This window comes from Suricata suricatta, chromosome 9 (genome assembly GCF_006229205.1).
Source record: "Suricata suricatta isolate VVHF042 chromosome 9, meerkat_22Aug2017_6uvM2_HiC, whole genome shotgun sequence".
NCBI classification, from domain to species: Eukaryota; Metazoa; Chordata; class Mammalia; order Carnivora; family Herpestidae; genus Suricata; species Suricata suricatta.
In genome coordinates, this window is record NC_043708.1 from 111,661,797 (window position 1) to 111,682,616 (window position 20,820).

The 20,820-nt window shown below is 50.8% G+C and overlaps 1 protein-coding gene across 5 annotated transcripts in view; it reads left to right on the plus strand.

Moving 5' to 3' along the window:
* LINGO1 (leucine rich repeat and Ig domain containing 1) overlaps window positions 1–20,820 on the plus strand; it is a 194,244-nt gene that overhangs the window by 117,441 nt on the left and 55,983 nt on the right. For 4 of the 5 annotated variants that reach the window (XM_029951961.1, XM_029951964.1, XM_029951962.1 and 1 more), the window contains one exon: window positions 1,595–1,769. The gene's annotated coding sequence lies outside the window, so the exon portion shown is untranslated. Of the gene's footprint in view, window positions 1–1,594; window positions 1,770–15,378; window positions 15,465–20,820 lie in introns of those variants that run through there. The other variant, XM_029951965.1, reaches the window with a different exon arrangement.

Consider the following 20,820-nt stretch of genomic DNA (forward strand, 5'->3'; position numbering starts at 1 on the left):
TGATGGATGATGATCCCAGGCAACTTAGTGACATTCATTGAGGCCACTTTGTCATGAGGACTGAGCAACAGGCTGGCGCCATGGCTGGGAGAGGTGGGTCCCCTCAAAGGTGGCCTGAGCTCCTGCTCCAGCAGGGCAGCTAGACACTCAGTGTGGCAGCGATGAGCATGATGGCAGAATATGAAGCCACCGTGGGGCAGGCAGTGGGACTAGGAGCTGGAGGAACAAGGTTCTGGTTTTTCCTTTGTCTCTCTGTCACTCTCACACACTCTCTCTGTAGGATCTTGAGCCAATCCCTTCCTTTCTCTGGACCTCAGTTTTCTTCATGTGTTGCAGCCAGGGGCTGAGAAAGGCTTGCTCCAGAACTGTGCTGTCCCCTGTGGTAGCCAGTAGCCATCGTGACTATTTTTATTTAAATATAAAGTAATTAAGGGGCACCTGGGTGGCTCAATCAGTTGTGTGTCAGCTCTTGATTTTGGCTCAGGTTATGATCTCACAGTTCATGAGTTTGGGCCCTGTGACAGGCTCCATGCTAACAGCATGCTTGGAATCCTCTCTCTCCCTCCGTCTCTCTCCTCCCCGGCTCACACATGCTCATGCTCTCTTGCCCTTTCTCTGTCTCTCCAACTTTAAATCTATATGTGTATATAGAGTATATATATACATATATACTCTCAAAATAAATAAAAATAAACTTAAATGTAAATGTATATATATACACACACACACACACATATATAGATATTAATTAAATACAACTTAAAAATCAATTCCTTAGTCACACTGCCCATGTTTCAGAAGCCAGTTGTGGCTGGTGGCTACCACTTTGGGCAGCCCAGGTATAGAACATTCCCATGATTGCGGAAAGCTCTGTGGGACTGTGCTGGTCATCATGCCTTCTTCTGGAACCAAGAAGAGGGCAAACAACCCTCAGCTCAGAGGACTCACTAAGGGCCTAACAAGACTTGGTGACTTTCCACAGGCCAGGACCTCTGGTAGTGTTGAGTCTGAAATATCCATGTCCTGTCTCTCTCTCCAAGAGAGAAGCTGGGCGAGAGTATGGAACCTGAGAGGGTGGCCCCAGCCGGGGACCATGCCCAAGGGAGGCTGGCATGAAGATAGAGTAGGTGGCCTCTTGATTCCTCAGCCGGGAGGGCAGCCAGGTGGCACTGCTCTCTGGTTCCTTGGGGTGAAGCACTGTCCTCTCTGGATTCTTTCAGAAGTCTAGACTGGAGAGCAAAGATGGCTGCCTCACCCATCTTGTCCTGTGCTGGCTGCCTTGGGCCCTAAGCCCGGTTCTGGGCACTCGCTGGGAGAGGAGCCGTGAGAAGTGAGCCCACAACACCAGAAGAGGCTGCTTGCCTCCCCACCACCACCGGGCACTCTGGGGTTGCTTTTCTGCAGCCTGGAGGTAGCACAGGGGGAGGGAGAGGTCCTGGGGCAGGGGACAGCAAGTAGGGGAAATAAGTGACGAGAAACTTGGCTGGCTTTGGTCTCGCCTTTGCCTTGGCTGCCTTCTCGCTACCCCCATGCCCAGTGCCCCTCTGTCCCCATATGAACCCTACTGCTCACTCTTGTTTCTTCTCTTTTCCAGGGATCCCATGGCCAGGTCCCGGCTGCCTTGAGTCTGTGAGGCCCCACAGCCTCCCACCTGCATCTCCAGGGCTCTGTCCCTGTCCAGCTCCTGGACCAGCTTCCGAGCCTACTCCTCGCCCCAGCCCGGCGACGCCTCAAGCTTCAGGACTCAGTGGGGCACAGTAGCAGTCACGGTAGGTGGCGACCCACTCTGCTCACTCCTTGACTCCTGAGGATACTTAGCGGAGCCTTCTTGGTCTCTGGAATAGGAAGGATACCTTTCTGAACACCGTATCTCTCAGAATCTCTTTGGTTGCAAGTAGCAAAAAGACTTACTTCAATAAAATAAAATTACCAGCTCTTGTAACTAAAGTATCCAGAGGTAGATGGGGCTTCAGGCAGGGCTTAATCCAGCGGTTCAAGCCGTGTAACCAGAACCTGTTTTCTGTCTGCATTTCTCTGCTCCTCATCCTTGGTGGTGGCTCCACCTTCACGAGTGTTTCCCATGACATGGTCACAAGATGTCTGGCCACTGTGTCTGGGGCAGTGTGCTTCCAAGTTTAAATCTGGTGTCAGGGGTGGGGACAAAATCTGCTTTCTTGATAGAACAAATAAAAGCACTGGGGTTGATCTCTTGGGCCCTACTGGCAGGATTTGGATCATCCTGACCCCTTTAGCTGGGCCCACAGGCCTTGGAAACATAAAGGGACTGGTGGGACAGGTTCTGTCCTTCCTCAACCATGTGACCAAGAATGAGGGGAGGGCATTTCCCAGAAGGAAGCTTGGGGTCCTGCTGGTGAAAGGGGTCGCCCCTAGCTAAGGGGGGCAACTAACAAATGATGGGTGGGGTCTCCCCAGCTTGGCCAGCTTAAAGCCAGTCCCAGATAGATACAGATATGCTATGTGTCCTTGGGCAGATCCCTATGCCTCTCTGAGCTCAGTTTCCTCATCTGATGATGAGCCACACCCAGCAGGGGCTCTATGAGAACTACTTGAAATATGTGTGGAAAGCACTGGCATCTAGCAGGTGCTCAGTAAATCCTTTTCTCTTCTCCTTCCTTTTCCCTCCTGGGGAGTTTGGAACATCCTGTTTCCTTCAAACTTGGAAGGAGCTGCAGAAGGAGTATTGCCAGTCAGGATCCTTAGAAGCAAAGTCTGAGACCAGGATTTGTGAACATGAGATTCATTGAGGGTGGGCTCCCGGGAGAAGGGAGGAAGGGAAGAAGGTGTGGCAGGAGCGAGAGCCCCATGCGCGAGGTCGTGGTCTCAGGGGAAGTCTCGCCTGGGGCGGGTCCAGGGGGCCCTGGCACAGAGCTGACACCACAGAATTGTCCCCTAGACAAGGTGGCCAGGCTCTTGTCCCACTGTATGAATCAGTCACTGACTGTGAGCCATGCCGTGGTGCCTGTGGATGGCCACCATTTAGAGAGAGTAGTTCTCTGGAGAAGGAGGCGCAGTGAGCTGGGGAGGGGCTCTGGGCAGGCACCACTTAGTACGGGAAGGCAGGACCCATGTCTCCCAGCCCTGCTCTGCCACCTCCTCTGGCTTTTGCACCTCTGGTCCCAGACAGCAATGTCAGTCCCTTGCAGCCTGAGGTCTGGTGATGGGGTAGACCTTCATCCTCTCCTTTCGAGAGGCCTCCATGTCCACCCCAGGCCTCCGTGTCCTCCCTGTGCTCCCTTCCTCTTCTCTAATCATTCTTCTTTCCTCCCTTAAACTCAGTCATTGCTCTCTACCTCATCCTCCTTGTCAGGGCCTGCATGAGTCCCTCTCCCTCCAGGAAGCCTCTGCTCACTGTTCCAGCCAATGTGTGTCTCCTTTAGCCCTTCCTCCAGCTGCACCCTCTTTATAGATGGAAAGGCCGAGGCTCAGCGTGCACTTCCTCATGAATACCCTCTGGGTTCCTGCGGCAGAGCCAGAGGGTGTTGCTCTCTTTGCCTTGGCTGCTAGGAAGCTCATAGCTTGTTTGTGGCCATTTCTGATAAGTGCTGAGGATGCTGGCATACCTACATTTGCTCAGTCACCTTCTCTCTGACTTCTCTCTCATTTTTTTTTCCTTTTTCTGATTTCTTATTTTTCAGCTTGTGCTTTCTCAGCAGCCTCAAACTCTTCTAGAAGGTGGTGGGGTATAAAAAAACCAAGAGTGCCCTTTGTTAAAGCATTCAGCCAAATACTAGGCTTTCCCCTTTATAAGGGCAGCTGGGGTGGGAGGGTCTCCCCCAGGCCTCCGGCTGAGCCTGTCCCCAGGGAGACATCAAAGCCTGACCACAGTAGCCCGGCATTGGCATCGTGCTCACCCTGCCCTCCATGGGTCAGGAATGACATTGTTCTGCTTCCTACCCTTTTCCCTCCACCCCTTTCATCTTATCAGAAGCTAATGAAAGAGACTGGGAAACCCAATCCTCTGGTAATTAAATTTACTTAACGGGTATTCAAGTGGAGTAATGAGAAGTTTAATGCAGTGATTAGATTTTTCTTTAATTAATTAAAATGAGAACCATGTGTCTTGCCAGCAAACCAACTTGACCCTCTGCTGGAAGAGTTGCAGCCAGGGATTGTGGGGGGCTTGGCTGCATGGCGGGGGGCTGTGGGCTGGGTGCAGTCCCCTGCCCCGGCACTGTCATGCCTGGAAATGAGCCTGGCTCTGATGCCCACCCAGGCCCATCTCTGACCCAGCTCCCATCTCTGAGCCCTGCATGTGCCAGGCCTGGGCTAGGCCTGAGTCTCCCAGTCCGAGGAATCCAACAGTCCTCGCACTCAGGCAGCTGAAAGTGGACCTAGAATGAACATTTCAGAGAGGGGTCGGCAAGGGTGGCTCAAAGCAAGGTGCATAGAGGGATTTCAGGCACTGTGACAGATGTAGGCATTTGGGGATCACATTTCAATGCAAGGGCCAGGGGACACCTTCACCTGTGTGTTGTCAGACCTGGGTTTACCTCTGTTGGCTTTATCAGGGCTAATGGAGTGAGGGCAGTGGGGTGGATAATCGAAAAATCTGAGATAACCCACAAGCCACTTCTCCTTGACTCGGGAATGCAGCGATGCCCGAAGGCCGACCATCCTTGCTATGTTTCTGAAGGCCGGTTAGGAATGCAAGGAAGTACCCCCCACCCCTACCCCTGTGCCGCTTCTACTGGGCGTCAGGCGGTAGCTGGGGTAACAGGAATATGGGAATCCCAGCATAGCTGTCTGGAGTGGAGCACAGGAGGGGCCCTGCCAGGGTAGAAGGTGGGCAGGGTAGAGGGTGGGCATAATGAGGACTGAGGAGGCATCATTGGCACCACAGGGATGGAATATGTTGTTATCAAGCAGTAGGAAAGGCTGGAGGGAGACCCAAGCCCTTCGTGGTGGGGAGGCAGAGAACTTCCTTTATTGAGCCCTGACCAACCCTACATTCACACTAACCCTTGATCACGGTCCTAGACTGAACCCCGATTCCAGCCCCACGCTTAGCCCAGCATCATCACCGATACACCAGCTGAGTAACAGGTGCTGGGGTGGGAGGGGTGAGGGGCCCTATTTGTCCATCCTCACTGCCAGCCCCCCTGCCTGTGGGCAGGACTCCTGTGCCAGGCCCCTCACTAGTCTCTGGAATGGCCAAGATGAGTCAGACATGGTCCCTGCCCACAGGACTGGTGGGGGAGGTGACAAGCAAACAGGCACTGAGTGATCAGAGCTGAGGTGGGGGAGGCCCAGAGGGCTGCACTAAGAGTTTCCTCTGAAGGCAGGTGGGAGGGGGAGGTGCTGGAGGCCAGCCAGTGGAGAGGCTGACACTGGTCCACAGGAGATGAAGAGGATGGTGCCAGTGGGGTGCTGTGGGGGGTGCTAGGGTGAGTGACTCTCCCCATAAGAACTGGCTGTGACTCCCCCAGGCCATCCTCAGCTCCTGGTGAATCAAGGGACTCATGTGTGGAGGGAGGGGGGGTGTTGATGGGGTGCCCAGCACTGGGCTGATTACATTACCTAACAAGGAAAGCATTTTTATCCCTTGCATGGAAGATGGAACAAGGTGTGCAGGGACTGGCCTGGAGCAGCAGGGTGGGGTGTGCCCCTAGCACTGGCCTGTCTCCAGCCCTGCACCCACCTTCTGTGGATCCGTAGGGGAATGAACTTGCCTTGGGAGGCAAGAGTCATCTTCTGACTCCTCCACTCCCACCTGGGCGAACACAGCCCCAGCACTGGTGGGGACTGGGGGTTCGGTCAGACAGGCATATGCTGGAGCAGGAGCAGGGAGTGCGGGAAGAGAGTGGGGAACTGGCCCCAGGAAGGAGGGTCTTCTGCTTTCTTCACCCCACTCCCCTCCTCTGCTAATCCCTCCCTCTTCTCGCCCATTTCTCTTCTTCTTCTTTCCTTTCTGAAAAACCAGGCCTAGAGAAACCACCCACCCAGCTCCCATGTGGGGGAGGGATCTGCTCAAGACCATGGGGCTCTGCTTCTCATAGGTCTTTAAGGTAAAGGGTCTGAAATCACATTGTCGTGAATATAAATGCAAGGATTGCATTTGCATACTTTTCCTGGCCTTGTGCACACACAAGTTCATGCTGAGTCTCCCCGGGAGCCACCCCTCTGTCACAGGTACTGTGCTCCCCAAGACATGTTCACCTCACCTCCCTGGATTCTGGGTGCTGTAAACCACTGTCTCATTTAGTCCTCTCAACAGTCTGGGAAGTTGTTTATACAGGGGAGGGGGCCAGGTGAGCTCAGGAACTAGGCCCTGGTCACACAGCTAAGTGCACAGGTGACACATGCCTGACACACTCAGATCCTAGGTCAAGCCACCCCTGCAGATTACCCCCACCTCGCCTCTGGGCAGTTCTCCTCCCTCCCTCTCTCCCCAAGCCTCCCCACTCCCCAGCCCCCCTCAGTATCCTTGCTGTACCCTCCAGCCAGAGGCAAGGACTCTTCCTTCCCCAGCGCTCCCTCCCTGCACGGTCCTACCTCTAGGCCCTCCAGGCTGTTCCAACCCCCTGGAGTATCCCCCCCCCAACTCCATCTGCCCCAACCCCCTAGGTTGGGCCCAAATGATGCCACTTCTTTCATGGAGACACCTGTCTACTCTCACACCATTGAGAAGTCACCCCCCACTCCTGCCCAGAACCATCCTACAACTCTTTCCTGCCCCCTGCCCCTATCTCAGGCTCTCAGCTTTCCTGTGTCCAGCTTTGCACCTGTGTGGAAGGCAGAGCCCTGGCTTCCCAGGCCAGTTACCCCCAGGCCCTGGCAGACAGAGGCTACACAGCAGGTAGGAGGGTCCCTGTCATGGGAGGGGCTGCACCTCTACAAACTCATCTCTCCCCTCAGCAGTCCTAGGTCAGCCAGTCCCCTCCTCCCCCAGAGGAGACCAGCCCCGTGGCCTGCTCACTGTAACCCTGGCTGGTGAGGATGAGGGGCAGGCTTCTGGCCCTAGCACACCTCCCTGTGCCCAGGCCCTGAGGGGCAAGAACAAGGCAAGCCCCACCTTGGGGTTCACAGGAAAGGCTTGGGGCCCACCACATACAGGCTCTGCTGATGACTGGTTGTGTGACTTAGCACAAGTCATGTCATTGCTCCGTGCCTCAGTTTCCTCATCTATTAAATGAGGTGATGACAAATCTACCTAGGGTTGCTATGAGGATTAAATGAGTAAATAGAGTGTAAAGCACATCGCACAGCCCCAACCCAGACACACTCACGTGTGTTTCCTGGCTGTTGCCTGTCACCATCATTATGAGAGGGGGCCTGCAGGCTGCGTAGGGCCCAGCATGCCAGGAAAGTTCCAGGAGGTGGTGACACTTGAGCACCAACTTGAAAGATGAGACTCGGGAGCAGGGAAGGACATACCCAGATGAGGGAACCACACAGATGAAGACCCAGAGGCAGTTTGGGGGATGTTCGAGGGACCGGGCTGTGTCTAGGCTTGAGGTTAGAATGGATCAAGGGGCGATCCCAGGCTGGTGATACACAAGGGCCGTGTCCTGAAGGACCCTGGGTGCCACGCTGAGGGGTTTCGTCCTGCAGCCTACGAAGAGCCGTGGAAGGGGATATTTTCCCTCCTTTTTTTCTTTTTTAATACTGACTCATGCAAAAACATCGAAACAGTGTAGAAGTGTGTCCTGTTAAATATGAAGTTTCCTCTTTGCCCTTAAATCTTATTCTGCCAAGGTCTGGTTTACCTTCTTCCAGAACTTTTTCTGTGCCTTACAAACATATTTATTGCATATTATATATATATTTTTAATTTTTTTAAATTTATTTTTGATACACAGAGAGACAGAGCATGAAAGGGGGAGGGACAGAGAGAGAAGGAGACACAGAACTGGAAGCAGGCTTCAGGCTCTGAGCTAGCTGTCAGCACAGAGCCTGACACGGGGCTCAAACCCACAAACGTGAGATCTGACCTGAGCCGAAGTCGGAGGCTTAACCGACTGAGCCACCCAGGCACCCCTAATATTTTTTAAAGATTTTATTTTTAAGTAATCCCTATACCCAAAGCAGGGTTCAAAGTTACAACCTCAAGATCAAAAGTTGCTCCACCCACTGAGCCATCCAGGTCCCCCTGTATGTTACTTTTTTATTAAAGAATGGAAAAATACTATGCATATTATTCCATAAGTTCCATTTTTCACTGTCCATTGTGTTGTGGGCATCTGTCCGTGTCATGGCATACGGGTCTGTGATATTCTTTTTAATGGTTGCCTAATATTCCCTTGTTTGGACACAGTGTAATTTATGTAATGAGTCCTGGGTTATGGAGATTTAGGTTGTCTTCAGTTCTTCACTCTTGCAAATAGTGCTTCAGTGACCATCCTTGCATATCTCTCTTGCTGACATGTGCCAGCCTTTGTGTAGGATTGATTTCTAGGCATGGAATTGCCCAGGTGAAGGGTATGTTTGTTTAATTTTGCTAGGGGCTTCCACAGTGCTCTTCCAAAAGGGTGGACCAGTTTATGCTCCAGCCCTTGGTCTCTGTGGGTGGCCATTTCCCCATGCCATCCTCTGCCCTGAACATTATCAAGCTGTTTAATTTTTGCTAATCTAGGAAATCGTCTTGCTGTGGTTTCAACACTCACTTTCCTTCTCCCCAGCGAGGCTGAGGATCTTTTCATGCGGTTATGGACCATTTGTATTTCCTCCTCTGTGAACTGACTGTTCATATCCTTTGCCCATTTTTCTTTCTTTCTTTTTTTTTCCTTTTTCTTATTGACATAAAGGAGCTTTTAGTATGTTGGGAATTTTAAAACTTCTTGTATGTTGTATGTATGGGAAATATTTTCCCTGGTCTGCTGTTTGTCTTTTTAACTTTGTTTATGGTCTCTTTGGCCATGTAGAAGCTTTAGATCTTTATTTAGTCAAATCTGTCAGACTTCTCCTCAGGGCTTCTGGGTTTCACATCCTGCTTGGCCAGCCTTCCTGGAAGGTTTTAAGTGGAGGTCAGATGGGTGACTGGGTAAGGTCACTCTGATTGTCACTGTGAGGAGTGTGGGCGGAGGGGGGCAGCAAGAGGATAGGAAGCAGCTGAGACCTTTGTGCTGGGGTAGGGGTAGGGGAAAGTGGGGGAGAAGGTGAGTTTGGGAAATATTCAGGGATCAACTGCCCATGCTGATAGGATGTGAAGATGAGAGAGAGAGAGAGAGAGAGGATTTTGGGGTGATGCCTGGGTGTGTGGCTGAATCGGAGACAGGATTAGGGACGGAAATGCATGCCGGTGCACATGAGTGCTCAACCGTGGCTGGGGCACGACACACGTGAATACATATATGCACACGCATGTACGTGCTTCAAGTTCTGGAGATTGGCCATCTGGACTATGACTCCGTGGAGGGGGCACAGTGTGGGCTCTACTCTGTGGATTATCCGTTCTCTGCCAGGCACTGTATGCAGCCCCACACATGCACACCCTGTAATCTCAGCTTCCCTATGAAGTATGTTTTACAGATGAAGAACTAGACCCAGAGAGGTTAAGTAACTTGCTCCAGGCCACAAAGCTAGTAAGTGACAGGAAGGAGATTTTTCTCAACAACTTAGATCTGACCACCCAGACAGAATTCCCACCAACAGCACTGAGGAGCTTTCATTCATTTCTAACCTGACCAGTTTTATTGGGACACTTAGAACGAGTACTGGAACCAGACTGCCTGGGTGGGAAATGCAGCCCCATTCCTTGCAAGGCAAGTTACTTTGCCTCTCCCTGCCTTGATTTCCCCATTCTGAAAACGTAGACGATCACAGTATCCACCTTGCGGGGTGTTGGTGGAGATTAAATGTGTTAGTGCCCCGGGGGCTCACTGGACGTTCGGGTGATGACACTGATGACGATGATAGCAAGGTGTTCCCCTTCACCTGCGTCTGTCCCTCTTTTCAATCTTCTTCCCCCTCCGTCTTCCCTCCACCTGTCACCTCTCTCCTATGCCAGCTCTTCCCCATGGGAATTTCTTTCAACATTTGCCTTTGAACCTCTGTCCTCTGTTTTCGCCCAAGCCCTCCACAGACAGTGAATTAAAGCCCAGTCAGTCAGCAAAAACCATTCAGGGGCGAAGGATTCATGTTGCACTCAGGAAATCTCCCGCCTCCCCCAGGCAGTTCTAGTCAGGCATTTTCTGCAAGCCCATGCATTCATCCCAACATTATACGGTCTCTGGGAACCAGACCATAACATTCAGATCTAAAACTCTGTCCTCCCTGAATAGAGATGCTCAGGTGTACTTTTGAGGTGGGGGTCTGAGCTGACCCCAGGCCAGCCAACTCTCCACTCTAGCCAGGAGCCATCACTGGATCCCTGACCCCAGGACAACTCATTCTGAGTCATTGACCAGGAAACTTGCCCATAGGAAACAAAAGCAGAGAGCACAGCAAATTCTTAGCACATTTTCTTGCCACGAGCATATGTAAGCAAATCCTGTGGCTGTGAGGGGTGCATGCAAGGTGTTCAAACCAGGGTAAAACCTCAGGTCTGCACCCAGTTAAAACTTTCTCACTAAAATCACCAAACTCACCATTATGGATTTCTCATCATCAAAATAAATTCCCAGGTAAAGAGATCCTTGTGGTTAAGAATGGAGCAGCTATTGCTTGTTTCTTGTAGGATTTTGTTTTCAGTGGCATGGTATCAGTCACATCTGTTTATTTTTGACTCCAAGGATGGCAGAACTCACTCCAGTCCTTCCCAGGGGACAGTCACACCTGACTACAGATCCCGCCCCCCCAACACCCCAAAACCTCTGACAGAGGATTCTTCATGACTGCTTCAGGGAAGCCTGGTCCCCATGTCCCCGGGGCCCCAGCAAGCCTGCTCCCAGGTTCCACCAAGCCTGGCATTGTCCCAAGGGCTTCTTCAACACCTCCCCCAACCTCCAACCCAAGCCCCTCCCCCAGCACACCGCAATACCTCTATGGGGTGCTGTGGCCGCGCTGTGATTTCCAGCTAGCCTGGCCAAAGTTCAAAGCCAGAGAGGCCTTTGGATACACACTGACACCAGCATCAGGGCTCATACATAAGAACCTTCTCAAGTTTGCCCTTACAATAGAAGGGCCTTTCTAATGGCATCAAGCAAGACGTGTTGTACCATTTTTTTCCCAGGAGGGGTGGAGGGGAGGGAGTATATTCCACTCCAGCCAGATCTTACATCTTGGAAAAATTGAGGAAGTCAAAGGGGCACTTGTGGACTTTAGGAGCTTTCCCCTCCGGTCGCTTGCGGAGCATGTTGTTATCTTGAGGGGCTGTCTCTTCTCCCTGTTCCCCGTGTGGTCCCACAGGAGCGCACAACATTTAAGGTGATAATTGCCAAAGTAAAGTGCTGGTAAGTTCAAAATATAAATGTATAATTAAGCTTGCAGCTTGCTGTCATTCGTGGCTCCAGGGCCCTGTCGGAGCCCCTCCCCCCAGTTGTCAATCCAGGGCAGACCTGTAGGGGGCCCAGGCCCTTTCTAGAGCTGATCCCAGCCAGACCTGAGTCAGGGGTAGAGCTCTGCGGAGGCTCCCGCCTTTGTTCTAAAGTGCATTTCGTAAGTCAAGCAGAGAAGGACAGATACCATATGTTTTCACTCTTAAGTCTGACAGGAGAAACTTAACAGGACCATGGGGAGGGGAAGGGGGAAAAAGAGTTAGGGAGAGGGAGGGAGGCAAATCATAAAAGACTCTTGAATACTGAAAACAAACTGAGGGCTGAAGGGGGAGGGGGAAAGGGGAAGGGAATGTGATGGTCATGGAGGAGGGCACTTGTGGGGAAGAGCACTGGGTGATATCTGGAAACCAATTTGACAATAAACTATAAAAAAATTAAATAAAAATAAATAAATAAAGTGCATTTCAAGCCGAAGGCCTCGACTATCTTGGAGATGCTACCGTGTGCCTCTGCCCTCACCTCCCTTCCCCAGATGGGAATCGCCCTTCCGGTGGGTTCGGCTACAGGCCCTGAAACGTCCCCCTTTTCCTTGTGGATAGGGAACCCTTCAAACTGGGGATTGACATTTCTGTCCCCCAATGAAATCCTGGTTATTTAGGGGCTCCCCAATGGAGCTGAGTTCTCCCACGCAGACAGTCACCAAACATGTCCTCAAACCAAACACAGCAAGGTCATGTGCCCCAAGTGGCCAGTGGTGATGTAGGAGGAAAGGCAAGATTGTGGTACACCGACAGGTTCTTCGGGAACTTTGGTGATTTAGTGCAAGAAGGGTTCCCTTGTTCTTTATTTACAGTATATCCTTTATTCCTTTCCTTTATTTACAGTATATCCTTTATTCCTTTCCTTTATTTACAGTATATCCTTTATTCCTTTCCTTTATTTACAGTATATCCTTTATTCCTATTGTATGTCCAATGTGGCAACTGGGGAGGGTGGCAGACTCTGGTCCATACGTCACACAGAGACCCAAGTGGATAGTATCTCCGCCATCTTGTAGCTGTCCCATCTGGAACACATGGTCTCTTCCAGTCACTGTGGCAAAGAAGAGAAAGTGATAGAGTCATGCTCTGCTCTTAAATGCTTTGGCCCAGCAATGACACATACCACTTTTGTTCACAGCCCGTTGGACAAAACTTGTTATATAGCCTTAACTCACTGTAAAGGGGCTGAGGAAATGTAGGGGACACTATGCTGGGATGGAGGAAATGCACCCAGACATTAGCGACCAGTAAAATTCTCTGTACAAGTGGCATATGAGACCACTAAGAGCAAGGGTTTCAGAAGAGCCAAGGCCATGACTTTGGTTCATTCTTTCCACTTGGGGGTGGCTGAGGCCGGGGAAGCCCAGAGGGTCTGGGAGGGTCTCATGAGAAAAACTTTGAGGAATACTCCCTCCAGATAAGTGAGCCCCATGGCAGGCTCAGGGCCCCCACCCATCAGGCTCTGGCTTTGACTCAGCCTCTCCCCTCCTACCCCACTGACTGTTTTTAATACCAACACCACCCCATAAAATGGATTTCTCAAAAGGAGAAGCAGGATTGAGAGTGAGGATGAGTTCAGCTTTGGAGTGAGAAAATCCAACAGGAGACCTCCAGAAGCTGCTGTCTTATCCCTTTGGGCTGCTCTACCAAAACCCCACAGACCAGGTGGCTTCTAAACAACAGAAGTTTATTTTCACAGCTCTGGAGGCTGGGAGGCCTGAGATCAAGGTGCTGGAAGATTTGGTGTCTAGTGAGGACTCACTTCCTCCTTCACAGACCTTTTCATGGTGTCCTCATACGGTGCAAAGAATGAGGGATCCCTCTGGGATCTCTTCTATAATGGCGCTAATCCCGTTCATGAGATTCAGGAGACCTTCATGACTTAATCCCCTCCCCGAAGCCCTACCTCCAAATACCATCACATTGGGATTTGGTTTCAAAATAGGACTTTGGGGCTGGCGGGGGACACAAAGAGTCTGTGGCACATCGGCTATGCTGGCCTCAAGCCGAGGAGCACATCCTCACCATGAGAGAGAGAGCTGGAAGATGTTGCCTCTCTTCCAGTATTTCCTTCAACAAATGTGGCTGCTATGGGACCTTGGAATGTATTGATTACAACTGTGGGGTCTGGGTTCCAGAACACCTGGGATCCAAGCGTGGGTGGCCTGGCTCCTTATCAGCGATGTGACCTCGGGCTAGGTATTTCCCTCTGCCTCAGCTTTCTCCTCTTAAAATGAGGATAGGGATAGCATCTGTCTCTTTTAGGGTAACTGTGAGCATGAAAGAGTTAGCATTTGTGAGGTACTCAGAACAGAGCTGAGCACCTGAGAACAGAGCTGAGCACTATCACTGTTAACAGCCATCACCGTCACCATCACCATCTCCATCACCCAGTACGGGATACTGTGCTAGGCGTTGGGGCAGTAGATGTCAGGGTCCTTGCTGTCACATAGGATGGGGGGAATGGAAAATACACAGATAAATCATTAAACTAAGATGATAATTTCAAACAGAGATGGTATAAAAACAATAAATCAGGCACATGAAAAATTAAACCCACAAGGAGATACCACTGCGTGTCTATTACATGGACGTTTACAGAATTGACAGTCAAGTGCTGGTGACGATACAGAGCTTCCAGAACTCTCGCATCTTGCTGGTGAGAATGCAGAGTGGGGCACAGTCACTTTAGAAAACAGTCTGGCAAAAAAAAAGAAAAAGAAAAGAAAAGAAAGAGAAGAGAAGAAAACCATTTGGCAGTTTCTTATAAAGTTAAAAATATGTTTACCATATAACCTGGCAATCCTACTGCTCGCGATTTACCCAAGAGAAGTAACAACTTATGTTCACATAAAAACCTGTATGTGAATATTTATAGTGGCTTTATTCATAGTCACCAAAAGCTGGAAACAGCCCAAATGTCCTTCAGCTAGTGAATGGATAAACAATTGAATACTATTCAGCAATAAAAAAGAATGAAATTTGGAACAACAGAGAAACAACGAAGGTAAATCTCCAATGCATTATATGCTAAATGAATAAAGCCGGACTCCAATGGACACATATAGATGAAGCCATTGGTGTGACATTCTGGAAAAGACAAAACTATAGAGACAGAGAATAGATCAGTGGTCTTTAGGGGCTGGGCTTGGGGAGGAGTTGGCTACAAAAGGACCGCAACTGGAGACTTTTAAGGTGGTAGAATTGTTCTAGACCTTGATTGTGGTAGTGGTTACATTGGCTGTATGCAGCTGTCAGAACTCAGAGCTGCACTGGAAAGGGTAGATTTTACGCTAGGTAAATTATAGCTCAATTAACCTTCCTGGAAAAAAGGCTCACTGTGAGGTTGTTGACAGGGAAACGAGTGACAGATCAGTCAGCGTAGCGTGATCCGGGTGAGGAGGGCCAACCTCATATGAGGTCAGGGGGAGCTTTCTGAGGAAGTGCCTTGAACTGAACCTAGACACCTGGATGGGGAGAAGGATCCAGGCCACTGAGGATCAGGAGGGGGAGGGGGCCAGGCAGAGGAAGGCTGGCGCTGTGCCAGGGAGGAGGCGGGAGGGGCAGGGGCTTCCACTCTCTGGGCGTGAGGGCACCACTGGGGGACGTATATAGAGGGTGACGGAAACTCTGATGTGGGTCAGCAGCCTGGTGGGGGGCAGGAAACAGTAGCTTGTGACCACGTGCAGGAGGAGGACCATGTGATGCAGGGGTGCCCTGACGAAGAGAGGGGTCAGGGAACCTCCTGTAGGGAGGTGTGGTCAGCCAGCCAGAGACCCACATGCTGGGCCAGGGGACTGGGACAGAGGGGCCAGGGGAGGGGGGCCTTCAGGACCTTGCTGGGGGTGCTGTGGGTGGTGGTGAGGCAGAGGCCAGACATCCTGGGTTGAGCAGCAGAAGCCCATATTAACTGCACTAACCTTCCTGCTCTCCCACTACAGTGCATGCTGGGACCACCACCCGTAGGCTGCTGCTCCGCGGGCCCCCAGAGGCTGATCTGTTTGCCTCCCAGCACCGTCTGACCCAGGTAGGGGCAGAGCAAGGGTGCTCACATCGCCTCACACCTCTACTTCGGTGGGAGGGCTCCGGGAGTGAGGAGCAGGACGGCCCTCCGGGGATGAGCCCTGCCAGGGGCAGTGGTGTGGGCCACAGGTGTGATTTGAAGGCCCTGGTGGTAGCAGGGCCTCCTGGGTGACTTGGGGACACTCAGAGGCCCCAGGACATCTCGTTCTGCCCGCCTCAGTTTTTCTGACATGCTCGCTCTCTGCGGTTTGTTCAGTGTTGTTTCACTGCGCACACTTGCTAAATACTTTGGCTGTGGCAGCTTCTGCCTCTGTGGGGCTCCCTTTGCTGTCACTGTGGCTTTTCTCTGCCACAGTGGCCATGCTGGCTTGTGTGTGCTTCCATGAGTGACGGCTCTTGCTCTGATAGGTCCCAGCTCCACCAGGACTCCCTAGGGCAGAGGTGCTCCTCCCGGGCACCAGGAACAGCCCAGCTGACTTTTAAGCCACTTGGCATTCCTCTCCTGCTCCTGGGCACCCCAGGTGCAGGTTTTCTGCTCAGGGCCAAGTGCCCCAAAGGTGGTATGGGTTTGGGGCTGGTCTTGCTAGAAAACTTTACAGGGTGTCCAATTAAATTTGAGCTTCAGACAAGCAACAAATCATTTTTTTAGCATAAGTATATCCCCAGTACTGCATTGGACAGACAATTTTTGCTAAATGTGGCAACCTGAGTGGGCCTGAAGCCCCAGGCCACCCCCCCCGCCCCATCTTCTGTGGAGTCCTCCGTGCTGGGCCGACCTTGGCCCCCTCAGATCAGCCACTTCCAGTGCTCACGGTGGATGTCCTGGGCCCAGGGGTGGCCAAGCCTGATCAGGTCGCTATCAGTGGCCATCTCCTGATCCTCCAGGTTCTCATAGGTCCACCTAGGGCAGAGCCCTGAGGGGTCCTGCTAGAGGCTGTTGAGTGGGCTCTCTGGGTGCCTGTCTTCCCCTGTCTGGCTCTCTGACAGCAGAGTCCAGGCTGAGGAGGCCATGAGGTGGGGCTGGCTGGGCCTTTGTACCTGTGAACAGAGCTGTGAGATGGGCCTGGAGTTGCAAAAAGAACCAAGAATAGAAAATTTTCTCATGAGCTTGGAACTCAGAGTGCATGGGGTGTGGAGCTGGAGGTGGGGGTTATCAGGAAGAGGCAGGGCCAGATAATGGAGGGCTTGGAATGTCCTATTTCTGCATCTTTCAACACTGGTGCAACAGAAGTGTTTTCTTGGCAAGTGGAGTCATTTTCCTGACTAGTAATGTAGTATGTTCTCTATATGTTATCTAGATACCTATGTATGTATCTGTGTATCCATTTATCCATCCATCCATCCACCCACCCATCTATGAATACATCTATCTATCCATCCACCCATCCACCCATCTATCCACCCATCCACCTACCTATTTATTTATGCATCTGACTATCCATCCATCTATCCACCTATCTATGAATACATCTATCTATCCATCCACCCATCCACCTGTCCATCCATCCGTCCTTCCATCCATCCATCCACCTACCCATTTATGTATGCATCTATCTATCCACCCACTCACCCACCCATATATGAATCCATCCATCCATTCATCCATCCCTCCCTCCATCCATCCACCTACTCATCTGTATATGCATCTATCTATCTATCCATCCATCCATCCATCTACCCATCCACCCGTATATTTATTCATCCATCCATCCATCCATCCATCCATCCATCCATCCATCCATTCATCCATGCATGTATGTATCTATGTATCCAACCTAACAATCCAGCAGTATGTAAAGCTTGCAGGTCAAACCCTTTCTGTAATTTCTTCCTCACCACGACTAAAGACTACTAACTATTTCAATATTTATCCCACCAAACTTTTTGTCTGTGTACTTATAAACATGTTTTAAAAGCAAAAGCATGGATCATCCTAATTATACTGCTCTGTCATTTGAGTTTTCACCTAACAACATACTGTGTAGACCATTACAGAGCTCTTTTCAGTCCTTTTATGCCCAATTGTTTGGGTGGCATTTACGTTATATATCAGTTGTTAACCCCGTTGGTGGCCATTTGGATTGTTTCCAGTGTTTGGCTGTTTATAAATCTCCCTTGGGGAACCTCCCAGTTGGTATGTGTGCATGCACTTGGGTTATGGGTCCTTCAGGAGAGTCTCTGAAAGTGGACCGCCTGGGTCAGAAGGCACGCTCATTTCAGGAGTTGATGTGTACAGCCAGGTCAACCTCCAGAAGGTCTCACCACGTGCAAGAGGCTTCATCTCCTCATCCTTGCCAACCGTGGGCATTGGCAATCACATAAATCTCTGCTGATCTGTTAGGTATAATTGCTTTTATTTTACATTTCTTCGATTACTGATGAGGTTGAGCATGTTCATGTATGTTTATTGGCCATTTTAATTTCTTCATTTGTGGATTGCCTGTTCATGTCATGCCCTCAGCTCATTTTCCTATTTTTCTGTTCATTCATTCAGTAGTGGTTCATTGAGCACCTACCGTGTGTTGGGCATTGTTTGGGTTGGGGACCTAGCAGGGAACAAAACTGATGAAACAGACCTGCTCCATGGAACTTATAACAGATTAAGGAGTGAAATATAGTGTGTGTGTGTGTGTGTGTGTGTGGTAGTGTTAAGTGCAATAGAGGAAAAAATAAAGCAGGGCAGGGGTGAGGAGTGTTGGTGAGCCTGGATCCCATAGTCAGACTTTGCTGAGAGGTGGCGCTTCAGGACACTGGCAGGAAGTGAGAGACTGAATCAGGTGGACAGCTTGGGATACTCAGTGCCAGGCAGGCCTGATGTGTTCAGGGCTCAGTGAGAAGGCCAGAGTGGCTGGAACATGGGGAGTAAGAGAGTGGGAGGTAGGGCTAGAGAGGGATCAAGAGCATATCACACAGGGTCACATGGGCTGTCCCTGGGATGAAGCAGGGTGTCATGGAAGGTTCAGAATAGTGACATGACATAATCTGAATTTCATTTTAACCAGATCCTCTCTGGCTGCTGTGAAGGGGACCAGCAAAGCAGGGAGATCAGTCAGTAGGCTGTGGTAGTGATCCAGGGAAGAAACATGGGGCCATTGAGCAGGGGAGCTTGGCCAAGGTGGGGAGAAGTGAAGAGATTGTGTTGCACATTAATGGTAGAGCCAAGAGGATTTGCTGACACATTGGAGAAGGTGGTGTGTGAGACAGAGCCAAGGAATACTGTCTTAGTCACCGCGGGCTGCCATAACCAAATACCATAGGCTTGGGTGGCTTCAACAACAACATTTATTTCCCACACTTCTAGAGACTTGGAAGTCCAAGATTAAGGTGCTGGCAGACTCAGTTCTTGGTGTGGACCCTCTGCTTGGCTTACAGACAGCTGCCATCCCACTGTGTGCTCACACGACCTCTTCTTTGTGCACAGCAGAGACAGAGAGCCCTGGTGTACTCTTCCTCCCCTTATAAAGACACTAATCCCATCCCCACAGCCCCACCCTCATGACCTCATGGAATCCTAATTTCCTCCCAAAAGCCCCACCTTTAAGTACTATCACATTAGGGGTTAGGGATTCAGCATGTGACTTTTGAGGGGCACATTTAGTCCATAGCTGTGACTCTAAACATTTGGGCCCAAGTAGCCCAAGTAGAAGGGCGGGGCTGCCATCCACAGACACTGGACTGCAAGGAGGAGTGAGTTTGGTGTAGGGAGGAGAGCTCACCTGTGGACCGAACTGGCTACATAATGTGTGGGGCCTGCAGAAAAATGAAAATGTGTAGCCCTTGGCTTAAAAAAATGGTTAAGAATTGCAAAGTGGTTAACAGTAGCGCATTAAACCACACTCAGGGACAATGTGTGACTGCCCAGGTGGCACACCTGTGGGCAGGCCCTGGCTGGGGACATGCTAAGTGACATCCAAGAAGTGTGGAGTTGACAGTTGGATGTGTGAGGCTGGAGTCCAGGGGACGGTTCTAGGCTGGAGACACAATCTGGGATTATCAGCATAAAGGTAGTATTTCAAGCCTCGAGATTGGTTGAGAACATCAAGACAGTGACTATAAAGAGAAAAGAGAAGAAAGACCAAAGACCTGGCCCTGGGGCCTCCTTCAGCTAAAAGTTGGGGAGCTGAGGAGGAACCCGAAACATGAGTGAGAAGGAGCAGCCAGTGATGTGGAGGAGAACCAGGCAGGTATAAGGTTCTGGAAGCCAAGGTTTCAAGCCTAAGTTTCAATACGGTGCAGAGGGAGCATTGATCATACACTAGCTGTGGGAGATCATGGATGACCTTGGTTTCAGTGATGGGGGGCGGTGGTTGTGTGAAATGCACCTTATTGACTTCCAAGAGCAGGTTGATATCCTTTATCTGTAGTATGCTGCAAATGCTTTTTACAGTTTTTGGGGGGGCAGGGTTGTCATTTAAGCATATAGAGTTTTTCTTAACCCCTTAAATGTCAAGAACTGTCATGTAATAAGGGGCCTGCCACTCTTCTGTTAGAGTTTCTGGTCTTGGCCACTGCGAAGCATTGAAAATGTTATCTTACGTTGTTTTCTAGTTGTTTATGCTACTTGAAAATATTTAAATCTGTAGTTTACCAGGAATGTTCTTAGGTGTGTAGTTTGAGATAAGGATCAACATGATTTTCCCCAAATGACCGGCCAGGTGGCTTTGAACTTCACTGAGTACACTTTCCTCCTGCTCTGCAGCTCCGTTGCCGTCATTTGATTCCACTGATCTTTGTGAGAAAGTCGAGGCTTGGTGACTGACAATGGTGGAGTGTGCAGGGTCAGCGATGCAAGCTGACACAGCTGCCTTCAGTGAGGGAAGAAGCGAGGGGAGTTAGAGAGGCTGGAGCTCTCAGCTCTGAGGGCCTCCTGTGTGCCCGCACGGTTCTGCGGGCTTGGTATTCTGTACACCCGTTTGCAGACGAGGAAACCAAGGCCCGGCAGGTTTTCATCACACAGGCGGTGGGGCTTCTCTGCTCCCATGCCTGTGTTCAGTCCACCCAGGGGAAGGGAGAGGCCAAGGGGAGCAGTTTCCAGGAAGACTGGAAGGACTCCTGCACAAAATATCCTCCCCTCCCCACCCAACTCTGCTTCCCTGCCTGCTGTTTGCCTGGGTCTTGAAGGTTTTCCCATTTTGAAGAGGAACCTGTTAAAACCAGAATACTCGTGGCAGGGAATCACACGTTAAGTTTACAGCTAACATCTTAATTATCAGTTAACACCTCTGCAGGGATTAGCTGACAGCCAGCTGAGGACACTGAATGGGGGCCGGGTGTGATGTGTATCTGGGCTGGGAAAGGCCAGGGAAGTGGGGAGGGGAGATGGGAGAGGCCAGTACCCAGCAATTCACAGCTTTCTTCCG